We start from the raw sequence: 6,888 nt of genomic DNA, 5'->3' as shown, positions 1-6,888 counted from the left end.
TGAAAGATAACTACAGCTAAACTAATTTAATACAGCTTGTCCATCACCCTTGCACTGCTCGCTTTGGACTAAGCATTAGACTTCATTTGGAGGCTGATAGAATGTCGCATGGCTTGCATAGCGACCAACAATAGCCCACAACCTGCATGGTGACCTAAATAGATCGTTTGGATCACCTGGCGATCAATAAGATCACCTGACGATCAATAAGATCACTATAACAATCGCTCAATTTCAACAATTAATTCTTCGAGAGTAATATGTGATGAATTTTTTATTTCCAATACATTATTACTTGAGTTTTGCCTCCCAAAATAAACCTCTACCTACCCTATTTCACTTGCTAAGCCTTCTCTTTGCATCGCTGACACAATAAATAAGGGGTAAGAAGGCTTTCCCAATAGTGAGAATCGGAACAAAAATGGCGATGGCGACACTGCGATCTACTCTCACCCGAACGGCCGTTCGCGGCGGATCTCGTCCTTCTGCTCCTCTCAGGCGAGGCTTTGCTTCTTCTTCTAATCATGACGACGCTTGTACGCCCGCTTTTCTCTCCCTCGTTTATCATTCCCCCCCCCCCTTTTCTGATCCCTCTCGCTCGCTGGCTTCTGGTGTTGCATTGTGCTGTTAGTAAGTAGTAACATGGAAATGTACTAATTAGCCATCCAAATATGGGAAGTCTTTTTCTTTTAACTTGATTTTGGGTAATTATTAGTTTTCCATGTTTTGTACCCCTGAAAAGATGCAATTTTTTTCTTTTCTGATCCCCCCCCCCTTTGTTTCTCTAACTTTGCAGTTCTATACAAGGTTAGAAATAAAAGTGTTGGATCTTTAATGTGCCTTTGTTCCATTTTATGGTTTCAAATTTCATTATTAATGTGCCTTTTTCCGGATGATATAAAGTTTGATTAATGGTACTGGTTGGGTGGATAGTTTCGGTGCACATACTGCATTTGAACTGTCAATAACCAGCATCATTCTTGTTCAGAGATTATTGTGCCTAGGCCATTGCATGTTGATAGCAATTGGAATTGATTTTTGCCTTGTCAATGTCATTAGGTCATGGTGCGGGGTTATTCATCTCTAAGTGCAATTTGAATCTCTATAAGCATGAAATTGCATGTTGATAGTATCTGTTGTGCTTGATGAGCATCATATTTACAGGAAACATGAATCTTATTGAATTTCCGTATTATCATCATTCGCATCATCTAAATTTGCTTTTCCGAGATGAAAGTACAGTCTAAATTAAGTTTATTATTCACACATACATTTGTACTTGCGTAGGTTCACTTAATACTAGTATCATTTTATCATGGTATTCAGGCCCAGATGGTCTGTTTGAGGTGAAGCATCACTAGGACACCGATCGCCTGTTTCGACAGCTGAGTTTAGCCCATTTTCTTTATTTGTTAGCTATCATTTATTTCCAAATAAGGTTAATAAATGGTGGAAATGGTGGAGCATTACACTAATAACCGATTTATATATTTTGAAATGTGATAAAACAAATGAATGTTGGAGTCCTAAATGAGTAATTTGACTAAAACTTTGTATAGTGGAAGTTGATGAAATCTCAAGCATGACATCTATCTTTAAGTGAGTGTGATCCTAGATGGGGCAGTTGTAAATTGTTACGAATATTAATCTTTTCATTAAATATCTTTCCATTTTTTTAGTATTATTCTCAAGGGTCTATTTTGATTCCCTAAAACCATGTGAAATTTTAAAAAAGTTACATTGCGTACAACGACAAATTTCTTAATGAGCATTGGTGGACATATCCCTTGCACACATTTGATTTAGAGTTTATTAGAGATAACTCATTAATCACCTTTAATGAGATGTTTCTAGACGTTTTAGGTCCTCCCCAACTTATAAATAAAGAATTTTTGTGCTCATTTCATATCATCTTCCAAACATAATTCTCTTGAAAAGTGCAATTCCTTCAGATCCTGAGCTAAATTATCTCACATTTCAAATTCCTTTACCTCATTTACACAAGCCATTACAGCATCTTCAAGCTCATCTGAAGCATCCTCTTCATTCACGAAACTCCATCCCGGGATGAGTTTTCCCTCTTGGGTCATCAGATAACCATTTTCATATAACTTTGATCACATATGTTTCTCCGAGGCTCTTCGGTTTTGAAACCTGCAGACCAAGTTAGAGTTTCACCATTGTCCCTCCCATGTGCATAGCCGAAACACCATTGTTTTGTTTACAATCATCTACCTTACCACCATCAACTTCCATTTCTAAAGAGGAATTGGTCATTCCACAAATTTGGATGTTAGGACTTCTTGCCGAGTGGACTGAGCCATTTTTTCCACCTTGTTCAGAACAACTTTCTCATATACGAGAACTCGAGGCTCGGGTTGAACTTTATTCGTTTCAGGCTTTTGACCTCGTGCTCAAGGACGAGACTCATCGGGAGAAGCAGACACGCTAACGAAAGGAAGACCTCTTAGGTCTCCCCCTCTTTGATGCTGCTCCAGATAAATCGGTCCGTAAACCTCGAACTGAAGGCTCGTCCAGAGATGGTTTCGGAGATGAAACTTCAGCTTCAAGCTTTCTTAATCGACCCTTGTAATCAGCTATTTCTGATTGCAATGACCCATTGTTCTCCATAGCTGAACATTCTCCATTGACTGCATATGGAAACAAATATATCAAAAATGGTTATAAGAGTGAATAACCAATGCTAAAATAACAGATTATGTGACTAAAACACTACTACTTGAGCTTCCCGAAGTTGTTGGTGTTTCTGAGAAAGTTTTCGGTTGGCCAGATAATCCCTCTTTGAGAGGAATCTATGCAGGTTACCGATCAATTCGTCATTGTCAGTGGTTCGGAAGAAAAGCAGGTATAGGATCCTGGGAAAATATAGCTTAGAGATGGCTGAGTTTGAAGACCATGAGTCCACCAAGAAGAGGGCTCCCAAGGACCTATTAGCATGAACATTCAATTGATATGTTATAACCAATTGCTATGTAAATTAGTAGACTGCTGAATGCTCAAGTCAATCATTAACATTAGCAGCATCATACATCAATGGATATAACATAAATCAATTTGAACAGATAATAATGATACAGTATGATGTGATTTGATGAACATAAACTTGACCAGAAAAACCAATAATAGTAGGGGTGAAGTACACAAATGGTCCCCGACTATAGGGCATTGCTTTATTATTTCTTCAACTATTAAAAATTACAAAATAATCATTCAACTGTAAGATGTTGCTTTGTTGAGTCCCCAGACTATTAAAAGCTAAAAAATGATCAATCGACTATTCATATATTCCAAATCATCATTGCTCGTTAAAAAGTTGACGATGGTATGAACTAGACGTTAACATGTTGAATGTGATAAGATAAATTCTGATTCTATAATCTTAAATGACTATCACATCCAATCAACATGTGTTAGTCCAACTTAAACTATCATAATTTTTTTAACGAAAAATTACGAGTTTGAAACATATGAATAGTCAGATGACTATTTTGTAAATTTTAATACTCGAGGGACTCAACAAAACAACACCTATAGTCGGGGGACCATTTATGTACTTTACCCTAATAAAGAAATTAGTTCAATCCTACCTGGAAAACCAGGGTATGGGCTAAAATGGTAACAGATATTTGGGACATGATGTGGCTTCTTGAGGAGGTTCCTCCACTCATAGGAGATGGTTGCCTGTTAGTACCAAGTGCACCCATGGAAGTGAACGTCTGAAGTGTTACAGGCACAGTTACTGAGGGAAATTGGTAACTAGGTTGCTGTGGTAGCCAAAATGGGAAGGTCGATGGGGCTAAATGCACCGGTGGCTGGCCCTGCTGGACTGAATAATAAGCGAAATTCGGCTGCAATGGTTTCACTTGCTGGGATCGGCTCGCAAGAATAGGAGGCGCCTGACTTGTTACATTCAAGGAAGACTGCTCAGCCGCCTGTGAATGGTGTATGGCCAATGGGGTATATTGAATACTGATCATTTAAGGAAGAAAGATCTTCTTGTAAAGAGCTACCATTTTTAGTAACCTTTGCAGCAAGCACCATCATGCAGTTGCATGCAAAGGGGAAACCAAACTGCAACTATTACAAATAAGAGAAACGTTGAAGAAGATCAAAAAGGATGAAAAGGGTCACATACCAAGTGGTCATTTGATTCAGGTTCTTGATTAGAAACAGTGGGAATAAGCTTTTTATGCTTCTTCCTCTTTTCCATGGCATTAAACCAGTGCCTTTTAGCAACAAAAACCCTAATTTGTGCGAATGGATGTAGAGAAACTTAACTGCTAAGCATTACTCTCAAAGGAAGGAGAGAGAGAGAACAAGAAGAAGAAGAAATTGTGAAGGAATAGTATACAGTTTGCACTTGAAGCAGACTTGTCCTGCAGAACTAACCATTATTATAGTTTAAAGCAAAAAGAGGTCATTACTGATCGTATATAGATTATTATTCTCGAAACCTTGATCAATTAATTTAATGTCTAATGTATTGGTTTTCAAAAAAAAAAAAAGCACTAAAACCATCATAAAATATATAATTCTTCGTACTATGGTAATGTGCTTGTATTAGAAATACAACCATGAGAGAAACACCAGAGCCAGAGACGTTATGCACCATATCAAGGATTTAAATAACATTCGTTATACACTAGTACTACCGGTATCATCCAAAATTGTTATTGCACAATTAGAATATTCGTAATGACTTTAATAATATCTCGATATCCGTAATTGTAATAAATATAATATTTAGAAACGCGACTGAAACTACCATTTAAATCCAGGATTCATATGCTTTAATGGGTTACAATATAGCAGTTTGGAAGGGCAAGGGAGCAAAGGAGCGGAAAGGAACGTTTTTGATGCATGGAAGACCGCCCCCTCAAATTCTACTCTAAAATCTCAACTTCTTTCAACGATTCCAATTGGTGTCTATAGCTAGTTATTGATCCACCAATATGGAGAAATCCAAGAAGATGAAGCAAAAAAATTGTGATGGTAACGAATCAGTTACTACTGCTGCTCAAGAACAAACTTCTGAGAATCAAGAAGAACTACCTTCATGGTAGGCAGAACAGAAAAGGTACCTGGAAAGGCAGATGTCAATCTTAGAATCAAGAATCGAGGGAACCCATGGGCATGTGCAGAGAATCTTGAAACTGGTAACTATGGCAGCTGATGGCATTGCAGACACACCTGCTAGCAGTCAACAAAAGTAAAAAAGTAAAACAGATGGTAAGAAAACTACGCAGGTGAAAATTATAAATGACAATGAGTGTCTGATTAGTTTACGGAATGTAAGATTATCAGTTGGAATAAAATATTATCAAGGAATAGGATTACTGAGAATATTGTATTTTGTGTTTGGTTAGTTTAGCAGGAATGTAAGATTACCGTGTTTGGTTAAAGGAATAAAAGATTATTGGAATATATATTTAACCAAATTGTCCTTATTATATATTTGTTTTTTTAACAAGTTGAAAAATATTTATATATTTTCTTTAAAAAACTTAAATTCATAAAATTTATATAATTTTTTTTATAAAATTGAAAATATAAAAAGGTTTAATGAAAGGGTAAAATTTTATTTTAACCCCTGAACTTCATATAAAATTTTAATTATAGATTTTTTTTGTAAATCTAAAATAGTTTAAGGATAAATTTGTAATTTAACCTTCGTAGAATTTTTATTATTTAATGGAAGAATAAGGATATTTTTGAAAGAAATTTTTTAAGAGCATTTTAGTCCAAAACGCTGGTAATCCAACAATACCTAAGGAAAGGGAGGTAATAACATTCCCGATAATATACCAAAAAAAATTCACTATTGGTAATGTAAGATTATCGGGAATGATATTCCAGACTAACCAAACGGGAGAATGTGAATTCCATTCCCATGAGAATCTCACATTTTCCCAACCAAACACACCCTGAGAGATATTCTTTTAACCCACAAGTACTTGATATATTAGCTTCTAACATTCCCGATAATATACCAAAAAAAATTCACTATTGGTAATGTAAGATTATCGGGAATGATATTCCAGACTAACCAAACGGGAGAATGTGAATTCCATTCCCATGAGAATCTCACATTTTCCCAACCAAACACACCCTGAGAGATATTCTTTTAACCCACAAGTACTTGATATATTAGCTTCAAAACCACAAACAATAAGTAATTCAATTTGCCATAAAATATTATTTTTTTTTATTTTCTTTTAAAAATATTTGAAATAAAAAATATTTTTTTATTGAGGCACGTCACGTTGGAGTGACGAGTCCCTCAAGAATTATTTTTTTATTTTGGTTATGGGGCCCACCTAACACGACCCATTAAAATTATATCCCATGAAACTTGTCACGCTGTTCAATTTGCCGTAGATCCCAAATTAAACGTTTGGGTGTCCTAATAGGCCAAATTATTTTCCCGGGTGCCCTAATGGGCCAATTTGGCCTGTTCGGTCAGTTTTTGATTAAAAGTGCTTGTGATTGTGTGAAGCCCAAAAGTTGACAAGGCCTGTAAATTTAGCCCGTTCACAACCTGCAACGGTCAACAGAGAGTGTTAGTTGAGTAAAATGTGTTGTTATAGCCTGAACAAGGCATATGTGCAATCTTTTCAAGCAATACGAAATCAAATCTTACCTTTCTCTTTTACTGAAATCTCAACTCCTTTCAATTATTGCACTTTCCCTCTTAGAATTTAAAATTCACCGATATATAAATTCTACATTATTTGCTCTAAACACATTGCAATTTGATCGAAACGGATCCAAAAAAATGGAGCCAAGCTCTTTTGGGTCTCATGCTTGTGCATATGCTTTACGGTGTTAGTTCAGAAAACAGAGACCAAACTACATACAGTCAAGGAT

This window comes from Hibiscus syriacus, unplaced genomic scaffold, assembly GCF_006381635.1.
Source record: "Hibiscus syriacus cultivar Baekdansim isolate YM2019G1 unplaced genomic scaffold, ASM638163v2 tig00110402_pilon, whole genome shotgun sequence".
Lineage (NCBI taxonomy): Eukaryota > Viridiplantae > Streptophyta > Magnoliopsida > Malvales > Malvaceae > Hibiscus > Hibiscus syriacus.
Note: the sequence above shows the minus strand (reverse complement) of the source record.